This window comes from Canis lupus, chromosome 28 (assembly GCF_048164855.1).
Source record: "Canis lupus baileyi chromosome 28, mCanLup2.hap1, whole genome shotgun sequence".
Lineage (NCBI taxonomy): Eukaryota > Metazoa > Chordata > Mammalia > Carnivora > Canidae > Canis > Canis lupus.
Genome location: NC_132865.1, coordinates 12,619,626 through 12,631,442, shown reverse-complemented (window position 1 = coordinate 12,631,442; position 11,817 = coordinate 12,619,626). Strand labels below are relative to the sequence as shown.

The 11,817-nt window shown below is 35.7% G+C and overlaps 1 long non-coding RNA gene across 1 annotated transcript; it reads right to left on the bottom strand.

Annotated features, from left to right (window-relative positions):
• Nucleotides 1-6,686: 6,686 nt before the first annotated feature.
• Nucleotides 6,687-9,648, bottom strand: LOC140619952 (uncharacterized). Its single transcript, XR_012019712.1, has 3 exons — nucleotides 8,744-9,648; nucleotides 8,296-8,440; nucleotides 6,687-7,195 (listed from the first exon to the last, which is right to left on the bottom strand). It is a non-coding gene; the product is annotated as an uncharacterized lncRNA (long non-coding RNA).
• Between the last annotated feature and the right edge of the window lie 2,169 nt (nucleotides 9,649-11,817).

Genomic DNA, 11,817 nt, shown 5'->3' with positions numbered 1-11,817 from the left:
TGAACAGTTCCAAAATATCAGTGGCTTAATAGAGTAGGACTTTTTCTTGCTCATTCATTTCTATGTATTTGGTATATTTGGTGGGGCCCCTTTCACTTGGTGTTTCAAAGGTTTCCATCTGGGATCCCTGGGTGGCGCAGCAGTTTGGCGCCTGCCTTTGGCCCAGGGCGCGATCCTGGAGACCCGGGATCGAATCCCACGTCGGGCTCCCGGTGCATGGAGCCTGCTTCTCCCTCTGCCTGTGTCTCTGCCTCTCTCTCTCTCTCTCTGTGTGTGTGTGTGTGTGTGTGTGACGATCATAAATAAATAAAAATTAAAAATAAAAAAAAATTTAAAAAAAGGTTTCCATCCTATGATTCTGGCATCTCCTAAGGGCTGTCTCCACTGCTGGATCCTGTGCATCAGTCAGGCAACAAGGGACAAGGAAGATGAGGTCTGTTTTTCATGGACTAGGCCAGGAAGCAGACATAGTCTATTGATCACAACTTAGTTATATGGCCACCTTTAACCTCAAGGGAAGCTGTGAACTAGGAGGAGTGAAAATAAGTTTTTTGACTGACTAGACTGCTTATGACATAGCTTGTGGAGATTTCATCTAGCTGGGCCTTAAAGATGTGAACCTAGTATCCAGGTGAAGATATGGCAAGGACATTCCAGAAAGAAGAAATATCATGATAAAAGACATAGATGTAAAAACCTTATGGGACATTATGAAGACTAGTGTTCTTGGAGTGTACATTTCAGGTGATGATTAATAAGAGATGAAACTCCATTGCTGATGTTTTTTCCTCCATTACACTTTACTGTATATCCATGTGCCTACTTGACATTTATCCTCTGCTTACTTAAGGACATATCAAATTCAATCTGTATAAAACCATCTCCAAGATCTTCTATTCTGCTTCCTGGCCCTTGCCCCACTTCAAACCTAGTCCTCCTTATCCTATCACACAAATTAAAAAAAAAAAAACTGGAAATGATCCTTGACATTTCCTTTTTCTAATTCCAAAAAACTAATATATCACTAAATCTTATATATGCTAAAACCAAATTTTTCTTGAATATGTTCATTTTGTTCCATTTCATCTCTACCACTCTATTCTAGATTAACATCATCTATTATCAGATCTATCAAAATAGACACCTAACTCATCTCTCCTTTTGGCATCCATTTTTGCCTCTCTTCAGTCTGTTATATACAGTTATTCATTAGAGACCAGACCCATTACCACCATACTAGTCTGCATTTATTGGATGTTTACAATGTATGTATTATTCCACATACATTGCATCGATTGTCTGATTTAGTCTCCATATAGCCCTATACTGTAGTGCCTATTCCCATTTCATTTTATAAATAAAGAAACCAAGACTTAGAAGTTTTGGTAGCTTGCCCAATTTCACACAGCTATCAGGCAAAGTAACTTTTAAAAGTCCAGGCAGTCTGTTTCCTGAGCCTTGTTCTAAATCACTATGCTATATTTTCTCTCAGCGTAGACATTTAAAACACTTATTGAATGAATGAATGAATGAATATAATGAAGAAAAAGTGGCAGATTGGCAGGTGCCACATATAATAGAAAGTCATGTTGACACATTTTATCTTGTCCATATATTGGAAAGGAAACATTGAAAAATTTTAAGAAAACAATGACAAGGGCACGTGGGTGGGTGAGTTGACTGAAATCTGACTCATGATTTTGGCTCAGGTCATATCTGAAGGTCATAAGATCAAGCCCTGTGTTGGGCTCTGCACTCAGCTAGGAAGCTGAGTGAGATTCTCTTTCCCTCTTCCTCTGTTCCTTCCCTTGCTCCTCCTCTCTCTCTCTTTCTCTATGTCTTAAATAAATAAATAAACCTAAAAAAAAGGGAGAAAGCAGTGACATAGTCAGATATAGGGATCTGAAAGATGTCTTTATTATGTGCATGTAAGATGGAAAGGAAGAAGAAAAGATTCAAAGCAGGGAGTAATTTCATTAGAGTATAAAAGATATTGGCAAAGGGAATAAAGGACTACATTATATCAAAAAACTTTGAGGTTTTTTCAAACTCTTGAGCATATTCCTTCTTTGTCTCCTTTGTCGTCTCATTTCCTTCCCCAATATATCACTTAGTCTAAATGCAACATTAATTGCATTTAAAAAAAAAACTATTTCAGAGTCAACAGACTTTATAATGGTGAAATGAGACATTATATATAGAATGTCCAATGCAGTTCTTCAAGAAAAGGAAATTCCTTTCTTTACCCTCTTTACATTCCATCCCCAAATGACCTGGAGACAAGAGAGAAATATTACAGTCTTGAGTTTAGACGAATAAGCACAGTTACAAAAGTATTTAAAAAATAAGAATAAAGTGTTCAAGCTTGGAGAAGTTTACTTGGTGACTTTAAAAGATAGAGAAAAGTCAGCAAATGTGTTTTAATTTTGCCTAAGTTTTGCTTAGTTGCTTAGTTCTGGTCCGAGCTCATGCTTTCAAATGATCCCAAATGGACCTTAAAATTTGGATGAATATAAGGATATATGCAAGTAGGAATGGAATGGTATACAGTTTTAACTATTTGTGTAAATGCTTAAAATAAATATAGAATACAAAAATCTTTCTCTCTATGTGTGTGTGTGTGTATGAATAATTAAAAAAGATTTCTTAAACAGAATCTACTCTTGAGATATTTATTCTGATAAACGCAATATGACCCAATGTATCAGTTAAATAATATGTTGGACTAAATTCTTTAGTTTCTATTTTAAATGCCACAAATCTATTCACGTATATAGGGTTCAAGATAAAATAGAAGACCTATGTATAACAAGAACATTCAATGAATATATTAGAAAATGTAATCACAAAAATACTAAAGATACAGGTTCTGCAAAATGCTATGCAGTTTTGCTGAGTGTGTAGGACCTGTATTTTCTGAAAATGTAGAGTCCCTCTGTGCATTATTTAACTTTCAAAGCAATGAATTGCAAGGACTGGAGTTACAGAATGATTTCTTTATAGGAGAGAATATGGGAAGTGACACAGAAGGAGACAATGGCAAATGAGAAGGGAAATTTCTTCTCTGTTTCTCTCTCTATAAATGCATATTTCTAGTGCAGGGAGCACACTTAGCTGAATAATTGATAATTTATTAGCATAAGGTTTATCCGGAAACAAAGAAATGAAAAGACAATTTGCATGTACTGTTACAATTCTTTTTCTGTATTATATATTGATTTTTATTTATTTATTTTTCCCAACCCTAACTATATCCAGCTTTATTAAAGATACTTTTCATAAACAATCATGGTATTTCAGGCAGGACATGGGCAGACAGTCAGTAACAGTATACAACAATTTTCCAACCCCCTTCTTCAATGGACTACCAAAATTAGAAAGCCATAATAAAACCCAATGAAGTCTTCATTTGATGATGCTCTGAACAGGGAAAGTTTGGAGAGAGGGTAGACGTTTCACACTTAGCATGCTGCCTAAGTGCTTTTCAAATGAAAATGGCAGAACAATCAATCTTGAAGATTCATAAACTGAAAACAGAACTCTTTTGAGGGATGCCATCTCCATGGTGACACTAAGTCCAGATTGCATGACATGCTGGGCACCATTTTTAGAAGTGAGGTTCCAACAGGTCTCGGGGTTTTAGAGAGTCAAGTCTATGTAGAAGGCAAAGAGGGAGAAGAGGACATAGAAATGAATTTTAGTTTTTCCACACCACAAGGCGTTTGTGCCAAGGTGGCTCATGTGTGTCAACATGAAGGAATCTCTCCTTCTGGCAACCAAGAGGAAATTTCTCAAAACTAGAAGGGAGAGGTGTTTCCTCCTGTATCAGTCTAGCTTCAGAGATATTCTATTAGTGGTATGTGCCCTTACCCCTGAAAACAATGAAGTGTTCTGTGTGTTAACAACATAGCTGAAAAAAAGTAAAACAAAATCCTGCATTGTTACAAAACTTGATAAAAAATAATATTTCAAACTGTACAGTCACTAGAAGTACACTGTTATCAAAAATGCACACACTTGGCATCTTCAGCACCTTTAGCTTTATGTGGCTGGTCTGTTTTGGTCTCTCTGGTTTTTGCAGGGTTATCCTCATCCTTCCCAGCATCAGATTTCCACTTTGTCCCTTTGGGTACCTTCTCTCCCTTTTTCGGAGGAGCCTGGGCTCTGGCTTTGGAGGAACAGGTTTAATAGATAACCTTGCAGATCTTCTTTTGGCTTTATCTCGTTTCACACCTCCTTTGGCCTTTCTCTTGGACATGGTGGGGACAGCAGTGTGAGGGAGGTGCTGGATGCAGGGATACAATAGCGGGCAGGCTTTGGTAGGTCCGGGTGTCATTCTTGCCTCTTCTTCTCATTGCTTGTATTGATTTTTAATATTTGTATTTTTCTTTGTAGCCTTAGGTGATTTACTCACTATTAATAACAGATCAATAAATTCTCATAATTTAAATATTTTCATAGTGATTCTCATGTGAATATGATTATGAACAAATATAATGAGTGAATCGTAATCATTTCTTATGTTGGAAAAGTAAGGAAAGATCAATTCATGTTTGGACTTCTGTCATTGGAGAGTGGGTGAAATGAATAAACAGGCTCAAAAGGTACAAACTTCCAGTTATAAAATAAATAAGTCATGGGGATATAATGTACAACATGGTAACTATAATTAATAGTACTGTATTGCATATCTTGAAGTTGCTAAGAGAGTAGTTTTCATCGCAAGAAAAAAAATTTTGTACTATGTATGGTAATGGATTTTAACTACAACTTATTATAGTGATCATTTTGCAATATATACAAATATTGAATGATAATTTCATATGCCTGAAACTAATATAATATTAAATGTCAATTATATCTTGATTAAAAATAATAAAATAAAGATTATAATTCATAAAAGCCAATTGGATGTGTCAAGAACTTTAAGTTATCAATAAAAGGCAACTGTGAAAAAGATTGAAGATTTTATATAGAAGAGACTCTATTGGAAAAAAATGCTTTTTTTCCCCTGAAATATACCAGTCTCATGCTATGAGAGATAGATATGGTACTAAAATTGTTTTGCTTATTTTAATTGTTAATATTCAGATAGTATATTTTTTAAAAATTGCCTTATTGTACATGGATATATACTTTTAGAGAGAATTTTAGTTTTGAAAATAGTTTTTGATTCAGGACTATTTTATAGGATATTTAATAAGTAATATTTCAAAATTATATACTTTTAATTATTTTCAAATTCTCTGTCACTTATATAATTGCATGGTTTGAACAATAAATTACATGGACACTCCTACTCTTGGACATTCATGTGAAGCTTTACAGGTTTCTACTTTCCCCAGTGCGTGCTTTATTGCCTTTTATTGCTTCCACCTGCATTGCTACCACTCCTAGTAAAGAAACAGCTCAGTGATAAAAAGGCAGAGAACTATAGCCCTCTGTCTTGAACTATGATGTCAGAATTGGGCCCTCTAAGAACTGCAGATTTTCATGACTTTAGCCACTCCCCTTCACAAAAGATCTTCCATTTTTTTCAGGAAAATATTTGGTGCCCCATGATCAGGGAATTAAAGTATGGGAACAAGACCAAATCCTGAAGGCAGAACTAGGTACTGTGACTTTGAGCTGTGACCATCAAATTATCCTTTTTTTTTTTTTTAAGATTTTATTTATTCATTCATAAGAGACACAGAGAGAGAGAGAGAGAGGCAGAGACACAGGCAGAGGGAGAAGCAGGCTCCATGCAGGGAGCCCGACGCGGGACTTGATCCCAGGTCTCCAGGATCAGGCCCTACGCTGAAGGTGGCGCTAAACCGCTGAGCCACCTGGGTTGCCCCAAATTATCTTTTTTGCTTAATATTTGAAAGATGACTTGAGGTATGTGGGAAAATGATGCTATTGGGGAATTTGTGAGAACACATCCACCTTTCCAACTGGCAAACATTAGAATATGTCTTCAATATGATGAAAATTTTAAAAAGGAATATATTTCTAATACCTAAAAATGGAAAACACATGGATATGTTATGCATCTTCCTTAATGAATATAAACGAGAAAATCCTAAATGATATATGAGAAAAGTAAAAATTTCCTAAAAGTAATCAGCCATCTCGACCAAGCAGAGTTTAACCCAGGAAAATTCAAATATAAATATAGTTCATTTGGCTAAAATATAATGACTATGTACGTGTACACACATATAATTATTACATTAAGAGATTTTAAACATGCATCTTGTTTCATCGTTTAAGAAGATACTCTCAATATAATATTCATTCCTGATGATTTAGAAATTGAAGACTGTTAGAAAACCAGGAATAGGATATTGAAATAATACATAATGCCTATATTTAACCAAAAATCTGTATTATACTTAACAGTGGCTCACTGGAGTCATTTGTTTTAGAGTCTGGAAACAAGCTAATTATTATTCTTTAATAATTTTTTATGAAATCTTTTAAGTAAAATAGGACATTAACTAGAAAGAGGAGATCTAGGTATTGTATAAAAGGAAATAAAATTTGCTTTGATTGCAGGTGTGAGATTATATAATAGAAAATATAAAGGAATACATTGAATAACCCCCATAATTACTAAACAACATCTGTGAATAATACAAATAACAATCATACATGAAGAGGAAATAAAATAGGTTATACATTTGAAAATATGTCAAGCCTCATTGAAAACCACACACACACAAAAAGAATCCATTTTTTATTTGATAGATAAGAATGGAAACTAGATATGAACTTAAAACACCCTATAGCAGTAGATATTCGATTCTATATTGGCAAAATAATATAAGGATATGTGTGATTATCTGATTTGTGTTATAGTCTTCCATATCCAATCAACTTATGCAGATAGTTTAGGCATAACTGACATTTAATTCCCTTTAAAATGATAAACAGACAACTCAACTATGTCAGATTGAAAGCTTTGTCTTAGTTGTATAGGTTGGCCTTGCACAATGACTGAACCAAATGAACAGTGGCTTGTATATTTGTCTTCAAAAGGCAAACATGGCTAATACATAATTTCATCCTTTACGGACAAGTAAGAAATCCTTCTATTTAAAAAAAAGTGTATTTATTCAACAAATATGTATGAAGTCTTTCCTCTGTGCCAAACCCTGGAGATCCATGATGAGTTAGAAACAGTCTCAGCCTCAGGGAGCACACAGTATTTCTGAAGAGAAAGAAAGCTAATAAACTTAGTAAAAAATTGAGGGCTTCAAGGTTTTCTTATGAATCTAAATAAACTCTTATTAAAGTATGGATATTATTCTTTTGGTGGGATTTTTATATAATCTATAGATGGTAAAATTGATAGAGGAATATCAATAATAGTCCTGCTCATTAAAAGATTGTACAAAGCAAAGGCTGCTGGCATATACTCTTAAAAAGAGTAATTCTTATATAAGATTGAATTAGAGAGAGACATGAATATCTTGTCATAGGTATTTAGGCTACATTTACATTCATTAATAATTATTTTGATTTGACATAAATCTGTCTTGCCTCTTTATCACTATTATGCTATGGGAGCATCGTGTGATAAAGTGACGTTTGTGTGGGGGGTGGAACACATGCCACAGCTGAGCTCTGACAAGAGATGGGAAGATTGCAAATAAAGAATAATTTTCATACAAAAGGTCACATTCTAGCGTCTTTTGTTTCTAACTTCGGAAGTTATTCTTTTTGGATATGTAGGCTTTACTTTAGACAGTTAGCTTTACAACAATATTTGCTATACAGTGATAAAAGGGAAAAAATCTATTTGTGAGTTCTATAGGCTGACATACACGATCATTCAAAAAGAATACATGTATTGTACAGCCAAATATGTAAGACTATATACCTAGGATGCAATTCTGGAAGTGATTTTAAAAAAAGCAATTGGATTACATATTTGATTTTGTACATCTTTATGTCAAAATTTTCTTGAATTCCAAGTTAATTACTCTTTAGAATGGTTTATAGAATGTGAATGAATTCATGATAACTCATAATATTAAAAACATTTATGAGGAGATTTGGAGGGCAAGCCCTATTTCTGTCCAGCCATGAGTAGCCACAAATATGGGGTGCTGCCCATATATCTGTCTGGCCATATATTGGGGCCCCCAAACTGATGGTTGCCAAGCCAAATTATCAGGACACAAAGTGTGACAAGCAAGAAGTGTGACACTTCTCTTCAAGGGTGCTCCTAGAAGAGAAAGGATCCTTAACCAGTATTCTTTGCTGCCAGTCTGAATTTGAAAAAGAGAGGGCAATGTGAAATTTTACCTTCTTCTCTCATCTTGGTACCAAAGACAGAGATCTGGGAGAGGTGACTTTGGCAAGAATTCTTAGCCTTTGCCAGCTTCTGCCAATTTCCCAGGATTCCATCTGCAGGCTCAGGAGCCAGTTGGATGTCCCATCAGGTCTCATTCTGGTCACCAGAGATTATAGAGGAGGAAAAATAAGTTTCCCTCTGCTTTTTATAGTGAGTGCCTGGCTGAAACCCCTTTGCCTCGAGGGTACCTCATAAATGGATAAGCTTATCTAAGATGTTTAAAAGTTCTATACTATGGCCACTGCAATTCAGGATTATCTTTGGTAAGACTAACCTACTTCAGCCTCAAGATTTTATTCACCTGAGGCCTCACACTGGACGCAGAATGCTCAAATAAAGTCTAAAAGCTCATAATGCAAAAGCCATAGAGGTAGGATTCAGGATCTGAGAGGGACTTACCCATGACTTTCAGAGACAGCAAGAAAGCAGCAAGCTCAAGGAGCTCAAGAGATACCTACATATGGCTGTTCAAGCTCCTGGGGGCCATTTGGTATCTCCTTGGATTCCTTCTTCTGACACCTGAGCTGTTAAAAGAAACTGAGGCATATCAAAAATTTTAAGAGTTCATTTGCTAAACCAAATTGGGCAGCACCAAACCGGAAGTGGTTAGGAATGCTCCCTGGGGAGACAATTCTTTGCTTTGCTATGGGCTCAAAATCTGCAATTATTAATTCATAAAATATTTGCTGAATGACAAGTGCCAGCATTAAGCCTGGGGTTGAGGATTTAAAGATGAGTAAGAAGTCTTTGCCCTTAGGTAGCTTACAGTCTAATTGATTGTAAGACTCAAAAGTAGGAGGTCACATGTGAATTAAATAAAAACCAGAGACCAGAAATCTTGCCCTGTCTCTGAGATTGTACCTGTGTGGTGCAGCTTCATGTATAAAGAGTTTTCTTTCTCTTAATACACAAATTGGTTAAGCCTTCTGCTCCTTCTGAAGGTGGAAGCAATTCTGGATTCATGCATCCAACTCCATTTCACTCTCTGCTTAAATTATTTTAGGAGGACATCTCTCACTCCTAAACTATCTTTCATTCCTACAAAAGGATGCTGATGCTGAGTAGATAGGAACTCAGAAGAAAAGTAAAATAAGGTTTCAGTTATTCAAACACTGAATGTGATGGACTGAAAAGCTGTTATGAGACTTGCATGCACCTCACAGCTAGGTCAGCAGGTCAAGTTCAGCAAGGCTGATGATGACCCATGTGCCTGACTTAGCACTAATTGGACATTTCCTCTGTGCAGGTGTCCAGAAGAATGATTGGGCTAGAATTAGGACTGATTTTTTGTGCATACTTTTCTTTTTCTTTCTTTCTTTTTTTTTTTTTAAGATTTTATTTATTTGACAGGGTAAGAGAGAGAGAGAGAGAGCTCAGAAGCAGAGGGAGTAGCAGAAGGAGAGGGAGAAGCAGGCTCTCTGCCAAGCAGGGAGCCTGATTTTGGGCTCAGTCACAGGACCCTGGGATCATGACCTAAGCCAAAGGCAGATGCTTAACTGATTGAGCCACCCAGGCACCCCTGTGTATACTTGTCAAATTGGTATATTTACTGGGCCATAAAAGTTCAAATATAAGTACAAAACATTCTAAAGAAACTGATGTATGCAATTAGAAAATTTCTCTGTACAAATGCATATGTTAGCTCTTCTAATAATTAGCTTCAAAATAACTATATGAAAGAAAATACTTAGTAAATTATAGTAATAGCTCCTACCACCATTCACATAAAATGTTGAAATAACAAGGAAATTAAGAATTGGCCTGGATAACTGTCCTTCCTTATTCCGATCCATAAGCCACATCAGGGGGACAAAAGGCCCTCCACTGAACACTCTCCCACTCGTGCCTCCAATAATTATACTGTATGAACATAGACCTTTTAAAGAAATGAGTGGGAAAAATCTGTCCCAATTTAGCTGAGAAACTGAATAGATGATGTTTGATTTATTTTTTCCTATTCAAAGTAAATTAGGGTTAAACTAGAATAGTCATTACCATTATATAAATTGTATCTGTAATAAAGTATCAGTTTTAGGATGGTTGGGAGGACCTTGCAGACCTGGACCACACTTTGACAAAGATTCTTATATACATTTAGGTATATATATATATGAACTTAGCTGCTAGCTTCAATCTGACATTCCTATAAGACTTAGACATAAATCCCATCAACATGAACATTTAAAAAGATCAGTAGTTAATTTTCTTTAATGTGTAGCAGTGGAAATACTGCTCAAACTAAGTATCTTATACTTTATTTAATTGAACCCTTCCATTTGCAAATTATTTACCAAAAAAGTTATGTTTGAGAACATAAAAAATATTAACTGATAAAAGTATCAAACACTGCTAGCAAATCAGAAAAACTGTTGTTTCATATTATTAAACTACTAACTGACAGAACAACTAAATTATTTTTCTGACTAAATGGGTATTGAATTTTTTCTTTTTTTTAATTTAAATTCATAGCCCACATATAGTACATCATAGTTTCAGGTGTAGTTTTCAATAATTCATCAGTTGCATTTTCTATTTAATACAAAGGCAATAATGAGTTTAAGTGTGCAAATGCCTTGGAGTTCTCAGAAGAAAAGTGCAATGTAAATATAATCATGATAAGAATAATCATTAACATTTTAATATCATAAAGTGTCCTCCTGTAAGCTGATTCTTCATTATTGATTTAAGAAATGATACTCCCAGATAATTTTTTTACATCAAACATCTCGGACATAGTAATCTCTTGTAGTTCTAATTACAATGAAAGCTGGATCATAGGGATGCCTGGGTGGCTCAGTGGTTGAGCATCTGCCTTCAGCTCAGGTTGTGATCCTGGGGTCCCGGGACAGAGTCCCGCATCAGACTCCCCACAGGGAGCTTGTTTCTCCCTCTGCCTCTCTCTCTGTGTCTCTCATGAATAAATTAACAAAATGTTAAAAAAAAAAAAAAGCCAGGTATTTATTTTGTATTTAAGCTAATTTGGATTTTTTCATGGGAGGAAATATAAGTAAATGCCCAATGTCTTTTAACTTTTCCACTGTATGTTATAATCGGTCCCTTCATGTAGTGATCAAGCCATCTGCTTTTCTTCTCCTCCCCTCTTACAATAGCACATAGATACATAAGCCAGTGGAAGTGGCTTAAATAGCTGTGACATCAGAGGGAACTGCCAATCCTGTACCCATGTGGCATCCTTTGGTAAGTGGTCAGCTTCCTGACCAACCCATAGTATCTTGGGTTATTAGGGGCCTTTTGGAGCCAAAGTCTAAGGAGAGGAATTTAGGGACACACATATCACTCTCTTGATCTCCTCTCCCTTATTCTTTATACCAACTCTCGGTCTAGAAAAAGCAGTCTCTTCTTTCATGTCCTTTATATTGACCTCCTTCAGCTATCTAGCTGCAAGACTTCTGCCTTGCAGCTTCTAGGTGGAAGAGATAACAGCTCTTCTAAAGGAGATCCAGTAACACCAG